We start from the raw sequence: 11,449 nt of genomic DNA, 5'->3' as shown, positions 1-11,449 counted from the left end.
ATGGGGACTTGATTCTTTGCCACCCATAATACAAGCCAGAGACTTTTAACAACTCGAAGTTGTACAAAAGCCACCATGGAAATCTCTTGTGCCTATTTATCCAACACATGTTTCCAATCTTCTGCATTCACTTTCAAGTCCTGTAAAGAATCAGCATCACCCACTGGTTCCTCAGTTCCTCCTGCCTAAAGCAGCTGCTTGTGCCTCTTAACACTGATCAACACTACCACAACTCTCAAGGAGCATGAATCTCAGGAAATAACACTTAGTTCTAGATAAAATTTAGCCAGCAGCACTTCAGGAATGAGGTGTATGTAGCTCAGCGGTAGAGCACATCCTTTGCATGTATGAGCCTCTGGCTTTCATCTTCCACACCTCTACATTTTTTCTCTGCTTCAACACTATTTAAACCCAATCTTGAAAGGATACAAATTCTCTTCTCCTAATATTTTCCATTCAATTCCTGTGCACACAGACAGCAAAAACACAACTCAATGGACTTCCTTGAATGCTCTTTCATTCCTATGCTATGAGCTTCTATATCCTTTAAGGTGACTGTGACAGCAGAAGGACTATGACAAGAACGGGGAGAAAAGAACCAGATGCTAATGGAATCTCTTCAATCACCCAAAACAAAAGCCTGCACCTTAAGCTCCCACTATGTATTATTATTAAAGAGATAGAAAGACAGATAAGGGGTGGGGGGTTTGAAAGGGTCCTGTGGATAGTTTTTTTTTTTTTAAGCAACTATACCACAGAGCCCCCTTCTGAATTTTCTTCCTGGGCTACCTCTAGTTATGCTGATGTCTGAATTATTTCAGGTCAAGACTGAGTGCATAACCTTTCCTTGTCTTTGATTCTGCTTTACTTGACTCCTGATGAAGTGACCAAGTGGTTAAGGCGATGGACTGCTAATCCATTGTGCACTGCATGCCTGGGTCCATAGTTCCATCCTTGTCCTTCCTTCCTCTTCCCCACTGTGTTGTGGGAGTGAGATTTGGAACTCTGGTTGCACAGTGGTTAAGGGGATCAGCTGCTAACTGAAAGGTAGGCAGTTTGAATCCACCAGCCACTTCTTGGAAACCCTATGGGGAAGTTCAATTCTGTCCTATAGGGTGGCTGTGAGTCGGAATCGACTGGACTGCAACGGGATTGGTTTTTTTCTTTTTGACTCCTGACAGGTTCATTGTGTCACCCAGTGAAACATGGCTTTGGAGGGTCATCTTCCATTTGGCCAAGCACAGATTCTCCAGACAGACATCATTTTCCTCCAGCTCTTCATAATCTCACTGTATTTGGCTTAGAGCTCCGATATTGTCTCAAAGAACATTCAGGTGGCAGGCAAAAACCGTGAGAAATAAGTCTCCATAAAGTAAAAGGGATCCATATTTAAACGTGATTTCCCAGGGGAAACCAGTTATCCTTATGTCGATTTTGGCTCATGGTAATCCCATGTATGCTGGAGTAGAACTGTCCTCTGTAGGGTTTTCAATGGCTGCTTTTTCAGAAGTAGATCACTAAGCACCTCTGAGTGATTGGAACCTCCAATATTGCAGCAAGCAAGTGTTAACTATTTAAGACCACCTAGGAACTCCTTTCCCAGGGAAAAACAAAAACCCAACTGCCCCATAGAGTTTGTAGAGACTGGATGATGGATTGGAACTGCCAATCTTTCGCTTAGCACCTAAGCTTTTAACCACTTGCACCACCAGGACTCCTTCCAGGCATAGGGAACAGTTAAACCCTACGCCATCGAAGTCTCAGCCACGGGCATGCATAAAAAACAAAAAAAAAAACCTCGCTGCTGTGGAGTGGATTCTGATTCATAGCAGCCCCATAGGGTTTTTCTAAGGCTGTCAATCTATGGAAGCCTAATGATACATCTTTCTACCGAGGAGCCGCTGCTGGTTTCCAATACCAACCTTTCAGTGAGCAGGTGATCAGCTTAACCATTGAGCCACAGTCAGCATTAATTCAAGGGGCTTCAGCTTGAAACTCCAAATTTGTTGCTTTTTCTCCATACAGTTTTCATGATATTAGTTTTCCAATCATCACACCAGGGTCCGGCACCTCCACTACTTCTGGGCACCAGAGGGACAGCAGATAATTCTAGGCTAAGAATACAAAAAAGTAGGACCCCAAAAAGTTGTCTCAGGAAACTTAGATGCAAATGGAAAAAGAAAAAATAAATCCTAAGTGAAAAACAGGAAATATATGGTATCACAGACAATCACTCTTCTATCAAGACCTGGAGTCCAAAACCTTGCTTGGGGAATCAAGCAGTGGCTTTTTCTTGTGAAGCTGCAGCTCTAGTTCTGAGAACCACACAGAAGCATGACGGAGGCATGTTGGGGGATTAGCAAGAACTGCAAGTGTATTAATCTTTTGTAAGAGCCCACTTGTGCTCCTGGACAGGCATTCAAACCTCAGCCATCACAGAGGCTAAAAGAATAAAAACTTCAGCTTCTTGACAAAATTTGTAGTGTCAGCCAACCCACGTATGAGTTTTAGGAGGTAATCCTTTATCAATGTGTCTTCTCTTGCTTTTAGTTTTCATTTTGATATTTTTCCCCGGTGAGAGGTTCATATCTTCCTGAATATTGGAATACATTACATATGTCAACACTTTGGCTCCTCCCCAGCACTAGTCATCTCCTCTATCCTAACCTCCCATGAACAAGCAACTGGGGCTTAGTTGGTGCTGGGAAGTAGCTGACATGAGTGCTTAGAGGCGGGAAGTTGTGGTTCCCAAACACGGGGAACTGCCCGAGAACTTTGTGACTATATGTATTCCCGACTCCACCTTTGTAGATCCTGAATGGACTGAGAATCATTAGATAGGGAAAGGGTGGGATCTATATCACTGAAAGGTCTCCACAGATGTTCCCATTTTTCAGCCATGTTTGAGAACTGGTAGCCTCAGAAGTGGTGCAGAGGGAACTGGAGTAAACTGAGCTGTTGGGAAATTTTTTCTAGGAGGAAGCACTGGAGACAGGATAAAGGGGGGCTGGGAAAGTGAAAGTGAAGGTAACACATTCTGTGATGAAGAAAATGAAGGGGAAGATAGGAGGCAGGAGGTGGGTGTGGGTGTGGAAGAACAAGAAAAGAAGATGAAAGAAGGTTTGGAACTAGGTCCTTAGGATGTGTAGAATTTGGATGGTGAGGAAGTAGTTTGAGCCTGCCAGGGTTGCCTATATCTCCTTTGCTCTCTCTACAATGCGGGAGGTAAGATAGTACCCTTCCTCCTAAGGAAAGTGGATTAAGGGTGTTTGCTCCATAAGAAGATGCAGCTCTTTTTGCCCAAGACTTTTGTGACTTGAAGAGAGCTTACTTAGCAGCTGTTTCCATCTCCGGAAATGATTTTTTCAACTGTGGCTTCTGGAAGACTCAAGGTTTCCTGAGAAATACCTTTCTTCTGGATGACATCCAAATACTTCTTCACCACTAACAAAGAGTTGGGATCACAGCTGCCTGTGGCTGGGATCACAGATCTCCAAAACTGGTGATTGGACTGACTTTTGCTCAACAAGATTGTGTGGGTGGGTGTGGAAGTGTAGGAGGAATGGGGAAAAGAAAATCAGAAAGAAACTTTTCTCCTGAACTTGCTATCTGTCCATTGACACAGGCACAGGTGAGGGAAAAAAAGAAGATTCAAAAGGAATTTGTCCAATAGTCATTTCTCCCTCCCTCTTTCCATCTGAGTTTTTCTTCCCTACTCCTTAATAAATATGAGAAATTGTAGGAAAGGAGAACAGGCCTTCTTTGATGTGGTGGAATACTGTTGCTTCACGGTCAGCAGATCCTGACGGAGCACCTTCTTTTACTCCAGTTTGTCCCTGACTTCGTTGTACTTAAGTAGTCAGGTTGGGAGGCCCAAGTAGTGTCAAGGACCATGGTCCCAGTAATTATCAAACGATTTCTCCTTCCCGTGAGTTGGAAAAACACAAGAAAAGGTATTCACAAAAAGAAAAATGGGGAAAGTGTCAAAAAAAATCACCAATATTCAGCTGTGCGTGGGTGAGGAAAGAAAACATATATGGAGATGGCTGGGGACTGAACTCAGGGCCTCACGCATGCTAGGCACACATTTTACCACTGAGTTATACCCCACTGCCAGCCAGACTTAATGAGACTACTCTTGATACTAACTTCCAGCATGATCTGCAGGCATTTTAAAACATGAGTTTTCACAAGTCAAAATTCATTATGTTCAATTCTTATGTTCCTGGATTGGACCCTACCTCGTAGCTATGCCAGGAGAAGGGGTGGGGGTGGGGGGAAGGAAACTCATTCCGGACCAAAAGACTCTAAGATCTTCCAGCAGTTATTGGCTTCTTCAAGGGGTTTTTCGGTCAAATGCCAGAGTGTCAGTCAGCTCCAGTCCACCATGAGGGAGAGTCGCGGGATTGAACATTCTGAATAGTCTTCTGATTGTCGTCTTAAAAAGTTCTTTTGTGCCTATGAAGCTTGCAGAAAGGCACAAAAGATAGTGCAGGGGAATACAAAGATATGTTGGGTGAGTGCTCGGAAGGAATGAGGATCCAGGTGCAGAGATGAAAGTACCAACAAAAATTAAAAAAAAAAAAAAACCATTGCCATCGAGTCGATACCGACTAAAGTGACCCTATAGGACAGAGTAGAACTGCCCCACAGGGTTTCCAAGGAGCCCCTGGTGGATTCAAACTGCCTACCTTTTGGTTAGCAGAAGTAGCTCTTAACAAGTAGGCCACCAGGGTTTCCGAAATAAAGCTAAAGGTTAATTAACTCGCAGCATTTAACTGAAACAGGAGCCCGGATGGTGCGGTGGTTAGGAGGTATAACTGCTAACCATGAAAGTCAGCAGTTCGAACCCACCAGCCTCTCATCATGGGGTAGGATCTGCTCCATGGCAACGTGTTTATTAGACAACAGCGAAGAGCAACTAGTGCAACAATGCTTCTTGCAAACGGCTGCCTCCCACATCTGGGTTTGGAAACTTGGTTTTGCCTCCTCAAGGTTGTGGCTCTGATATTGAGAGAGAAGAAAGATGGACGGACGCTCCTGTAATTAAAGCGTATCATTTAGACCTAATTATTTCCTTAATGAGGAAGCACAAGAGAAGCACATTATGGGATGGGCACAACCTTCAAAACAAATTCGCTCCTTATAAACTTTTCCTACTACTGGGGAAGCTCGCAAATTCCTGATGTGGTGCGACTGTTAATCCAGATATAGAGAAAATTCAAGTCTTCTTGGCTGGAAGGGAAGGGTGTCCGAAATCTATAGATTAAGTTACTGCTTTATCAGAACGACACCTCTCTGGGAACTGGAATGCGAAGAAGAGTAGGTGCTAGGAAGGAAGTGAATAGGAGAGAGTGGCGGAATTTATGACGGGGGAAGGGAGGACTCTAAGCGGAGGGGAGAAGAAGCAGCAGAGGGGTAGATGGCAGAGAGAAGAGGAATAAGGTTTGAAGATGAGTCTCTAAAAACGGATAGGATATGGCCCGTCACGGAGGCAGAAAGTGATCAAGCTCCCATGCTTTCTGCAGGCCCTCGGGAAGAGAGAGGCTAAAATAAGTGCTTTCAAAGCTTATGTCTCACAAAAAGATACGACTAGTTTTGCCCAAAATTTCGCGACCTCCAGGTGAAATCGCGGAGCATTTTGGAATGCGCTCCTGTGCTGCCGTGTTTCTGGAAGAGCAGTTGCTGAGAGTGGAGTCTTTGGAAAAAGCCACAGGGAGGCCCCGTTTTGCGGATTCCACGTGCTAGCACAGCAACGTGAAGCTTAAAAACAGAATCCCCAAACGACTTTGGGCTAGAATATGTTGTATTTGCAGCAACATTTTGGGTGCTTAATATTCAAAGGAAAGAATGAGACAGAAAGGTCAAGCAGTGACCAAGACTTTTTGGTTTGAATAGACTCTTACTGAGCCCATCAAACTCCTGGAGAGCTCAGTGCACCAGGCATCTAGTCTGAGGATCTAGGATTCATGACCCTGTTCTGGTGTAGATGCTTTAAGTTTTCCCATAATTCTTTCTCACTCATACACAAAAGGCTACTGAGCCCAGCTTTCTCCTAGAGCAGCTCTGGGAATATTTACAGTGCATTTTACTACTGACATGCTTGCTTTTCTCAATGGGACTCTGAAGAGCAAGACTTCAAATGTGGAAAGTCAGATTTGCAGTATCATTTGAGAGGTATTCGTTCAATGTGCCCAGCAACCTTATTCTTTGTCCTACTGTCAAATAGATGAGCAAAATAGTGACGGAAGGAATGAGGAGGATGGCACAGTGTTGAGAGGTAAAGGTTGATAATGGAATTTAAATGTGGAAATTTTTAGGAACATCCCCAAGTCGCTGGATTATGGAGATGCTAAGTCCTTTCACTTTGGGAAAGGAGGAGTGGACATGACTTGTTTTCTTTTTCTTTAGGGGCATTGGATAGGATTGGAAAGTGGAGAGAAGGAGTTTGATCTGAGATTTCATTTATTCAGGATACTTACGAATTTAGGGTGTATATTCATGTTATACACCCTAAATTCATGTTATTCATGTTAGTGTTTGGTAAGCACGGTCATTATTGAGACTAGAATGTTACAAAGGTCTGTCATCTGGACATTTGTTAAAGCACGTGGCTGTAGAGAAGTGAGTCTCTGCACAGAGGTAGGGTGAGTCCTGAAGACAGTGCATTGTAGTTTGAAGATTTGGAGCTCCTTAAAGATATTCATTGAAAACCAAGCGATAAGCTTTGCCTCTAGAGTGATTTTGGACTCTGGAGTTCATACTGATTATCATTATCTTCTTGGAATTTCTTAGTAAACCTAAGAAGGAGCAACCTCCAAGTGAGATGACTTGTATCTCTTCTTTGCCAATTTCTGTCCCAATAAGGATCTTCTCCATTTCACAGGAATCGCATGAAGTCCCCTTTTAACTTGGGAGGACTCCATTTTTCTAACAGAACTTGCCTCCCAGCTGACCCGGAAGGCAGCTCATCAGAGCATTTGAATGTGAGAGGAGTAAGAGAAGCAAAAGTCCCCTTTGAAGAGACCATTAGACAGATGTCAGCCACAAAGATATGCAATCATTTGTGTGTGGGTAGAAGGATAGGCCCCCCCCAAAAAACCAAACCAAACCCATTGCCTTCAAGTCAATTCCAAATCGTATCGACCCTATAGAGCAGGGGTTAATATGGCGCTGAATATTGTGAAGCACAATTAGGATAGTTCTGGGGTGGCTGAACTCAGGGGTTGATATTGTGGCTAGAGCAACCTGGATTTCAAATATACACTCGTAAGTTCCCAACATGGAGGGATGCAGGAATGCGTTGTTGTTACATTAACAATAAAGAGGCTCAGCCCATTTTAGATTTCCAAAGCCTCTTTAATGTTAATTATTGATATGTGACAGAAGAAACTTCACCTATATCAATTCTTCTTTCCAGAAACACCTCAGTCACTGGGAGCCAATTCAAGAATCTTCTACTTGTTGTGCAATTAGAAATAAACAACCGTGGAAGGACTTGAACCCTCAATCCTCTAGATCTGGAATCAGAAACATTATCCATTAGACCATGCAGCCAATACTGTGAGGATATGGTACAAGCAAATAAGTTAAAGTGTTGATAAGGGAACATCAATTTTCTGTTTTCAATTTTTTAACTTTGCAATTGAAGGCAATTTTTACAACATTCAAAAAAGGAATCAAATATCATCGGAAGCCTCTGAAAACAATTTAGAATTAGTAAGCCGAGATTGTGAGATAATCAGAAGTGACATATTTCCAGGGCTCTCTCATCGAAGTCACTTATAATGATGATGCATTTTGGTGGAGAATTATAAGCCAAGAACTGCACTCTGCCATAAAAGGATACAGATTGCCAGAAGCTGATATGTTCAGATTTTTTTTCTCAAATATAATATGCTGTTGCTCCAGGGAGAAAAGTCTGGAAGCTCAAACAAGAGCTCCCTTTGTCAGAAATGTCTGCTTTTAATGCCAGGAAAATATTTTATTATAATCCATTTATAACAAAGAGTTTTAAAACATAGCTTTTAAAATACTTTATCCTTTACCCACAAGTAAAAGAATCACCTGATGCAGAGGTGGGAGGAGGTAGTGTGTCCCAAATCTCCCTGGGAGAGTGGTCCCTCTGTGTGAGCTACAGGTTGGTGTCTTCCAGTCTACATCAAATGTAGAGAAAGTAGACAATGCTAACTAACCCCAAGGTATTTTGCTTAAACGTCTTTCCCTAGTTTCCCTGTGGATTGATCCACAAAACAATTCAAGATGATTTTGTGTGACCCATCTCCAACTCTGCCTTGTATATTGGTAGGGTAGGAAAGGGAGACAGGAGAAATCCACAAATTCCTAAAGTTAGGTAATCACAAATTCTCTCAGTTTTCACATAGTCTGGGTTTCGTGGAAGTGCCAAGTTATTTGGAAGAAGTAAACGATAGTCTTTTTCCATTCCCTACCCTGTCTTTCCTCCCCAGAGAGGTTAAATTTCCTTCACTCCAAAACTTCCCCATTTGTTCCCAGATCCCTTGTACAGTATTTTCTCCAGGTTTGGGTCAAAACTCAAAACTATCTTAGGTCATATTCTGGATGCTATGTACTAATGTTCACTAATTCGTCAAGAAAATTATCATTTTCACTTGGATCTGAATAGCAAATAGTATTCATGACATGAAGACCTGAAGGAGGAAAAGAGAAAGGAGACCAAAGAGAAGGAGGAGGAGAAATAAAATGAAAAGAAGTGGCTCACAGATGGTAACAAAGGGCATCAAGAAGAAAAGTAAGCAAAGAGGTGCAGAAGACTAAACCCATGCTTCTTTGCTTGCCCCACCATTATGGAACATTCTCTTTGGTCTTCAGTTTTTCTCTCCTTTATCTCTTTTCTCCTCTGCTTCCCAAGGATGCAAGAAAAAATATAAGACAATGCAAAGGAATACAAAAAACAGTAGCACGAGTGTTGCTTTAAGAAAAATAGATGCGGGTGGGCATGAAACACTCTGGGTGTAGCAACGTGTTCTGAAAGCCGGTAGTGCTTTGTCTAGGTGACCAAGTCTGTTTCTGAAAGCCTAAAGAGACAGAAGACAAGACAAAAGGAAGAGAAATTCTCCTAGCGCTTATGACATCTTTTTGGAACAGAAACTTCTTGACAGGCAGAAGAATTACAAAGAAGCTATCTGGGAACCAGGACATGAAACATAAAAGGAACTGACCTACATAAAACCTCCATTAGGTACTCAAGAAAAGTTGTACATAGAGGCCTGGGTAGCTCAGTTGGTAGAGCATCAGACTTTTAATCTGAGGGTCCAGGGTTCAAGTCCCTGTTCAGGCGTTATTCTCATTTTACCCTAATTATTTCCCTTAGAAGCCTATTGACATTCCGCTGCCCCTTAGAGGAACTCTTTCAGACATTTACTATAGGCTTCTTGACTCATCTTTTCCTGCTCTTTGCTCAACAAGAGTCAGAATAGAGCAGGGATAACAGAGAAAGGACAAAGGGTTAAATGCTTAATTAATAGCAAAAAGGTTGGGGGTCTGAACGCACCAAGAGGTTCCTCAGAAGACAGGCCGGGTAAACTGCTTTTGAAAGGTGAAAGCCTAGAAAACACCATGGAGCAGTTCTACACTGCCCTCAAGGGGTCAGCAAAAGTTGAGGCAGCGGAGTTCTTCCAAATGAGATGAAGGTTTCTAAAAACAAACTTCAGAGCCAGGGCCAAGATGGTGGAATAGTCAGATGCTTCTGGTGGTCCCTCTTATAACAAAGACCTAAATAAACAAGTGAATCGATTATATATGACAATCTATGAGCCCTGAACATGAAAGGGAAAGTTGAGGAAGTGGACCAAGTGGCAGGGAAAGGGAGAGATTGTTCAGAAGCAGTGAGGAGTTGCCAGACCTGACCTGGTGGGAACCAGCACCCCTCAGGCAAGATCTGCTGGCACGACCTTGGTGAGGCAAGCAGAGGTGTTCAGGACATGTTTTCCACATTGGGAGAGACTGATTGTTGGAGAGTTCACGCATGCTTACAGAATCAGTGAAAAGTGATGCTCTTAGCAAAAGATAAGGATTGCCTCTAATCTAACCCAGGGGCCAAAAAAAATCCCGTTTGGAAAAAACTCTCTCCCATTTAACTGATCCCTCCCCACCCTGCACTGGGTTCTGAGCCTGATTCAGTGATAGCTGCTTTCCCTGGGCTGGAAGTAGGACCTGCCTCGAGCCCTGAGCCATCCTCCCAGCCTGGGAGAAGGAACAAATTAACAAACAAGGAGAAAAAATAATCTGCCAGCTCCTGTAAACTGGGAACTCAGAGCAGAAACAGCTCCTCTGCCTAAGCACAGGCATAAGTGGTCCATGGACTTTCAAACCTGCATGGACCTGTGTGGGACCATTTCAACAGTGTAGGCCCTCATTAGCACAGTACAACAGGGTATATACCTGAAGACTAATGTCAACTGTTTCAGCTATATGGTGAAGAGTCAGGTTCGTGACTTCTGACATTGCTCTGCCTATTAAGCACAGTCCTCACCTACCCACATCAGGGGCCTGAGGACTGGTGGCTTCACCTATGCGACCTAGCCACCCTTGACAGGGATCCAAGGCTAAGTGGTGCCTTCCAGTCTTACAGCCAACAGCATTGGGTGTCCGTAGTCTGGCTGCAAAACACAGCCACCTAGGCACTCTGGGAACCAGGGACACATTTTCCTCACAGGCACTCAGGGGTTGTTATCAGTCCCCTGCCTTGCTCAGGGCATCGCCCCCTACTGCAGACAGATACTTGTGCCTACACCAATCATACCTGCTCATCTAAGACTGTAGGTGAGAGCCTGCTCCACACACTTGGTGACCGACTACCTGGACACCTGCGCTGAATCCATACAAGTGAACTGACTCCTGGACTCATATACCTAGTAACAGCTCCAACCAACTGGTGATAGGACATTAGAGCTTCAAAGGCATCAATAATCAAACCAGTTCACCTGACCAGCTTATTTGGGCACATATCAAAATGAAACAAAGTGAGAAGCTAGGACACAGTAAGTAAACATAAAACAAATAAATACAATAACTTTATTGATGGCTCAGAGACAACAGTGAATATCAAATCACATAAAAAGGCAGACCAGGACAGCTTCAGCAAAGCTCCCAAAATAAAGAGTCAAGAAATCTTCCAGAGGAAGGGAAATTCCTGGAATTATCAAAGGCAGAATACAAAAGATTAATATAGAGAACTTCTCAAGAGATCAGGAAGGAGATCAGGCAAAATGCAGAACAAGACAAGGAAGGCACAGACAGAGCATTAGAGGAACTTAAGAAGATTAGAGAAGTGCATAATGACAAATTTAATAGGCTGCAAGAGTTCATAGAGAGACAACAAACAGAAATTCAGAGGATTAACAATGAAATTTCAGAATTAGACAATTCAGTAGAAAGTCAAAGGAGCAGAACTGAGGAAATGGACATC

General features: G+C 43.1%; 1 non-coding gene across 1 annotated transcript; it reads left to right on the top strand.

Moving 5' to 3' along the window:
- The first annotated feature begins 9,246 nt into the window (after positions 1 to 9,246).
- TRNAK-UUU (transfer RNA lysine (anticodon UUU)) lies at positions 9,247 to 9,319 on the top strand. The gene has a single exon. It is a non-coding gene; the product is annotated as a tRNA-Lys (tRNA).
- The last annotated feature ends 2,130 nt before the right edge of the window (positions 9,320 to 11,449 follow it).

The sequence above is a fragment of the Elephas maximus genome, chromosome 1 (assembly GCF_024166365.1).
Source record: "Elephas maximus indicus isolate mEleMax1 chromosome 1, mEleMax1 primary haplotype, whole genome shotgun sequence".
In the NCBI taxonomy this organism is placed as follows: Eukaryota; Metazoa; Chordata; class Mammalia; order Proboscidea; family Elephantidae; genus Elephas; species Elephas maximus.
This window is presented reverse-complemented; position numbering and strand designations above follow the sequence as displayed.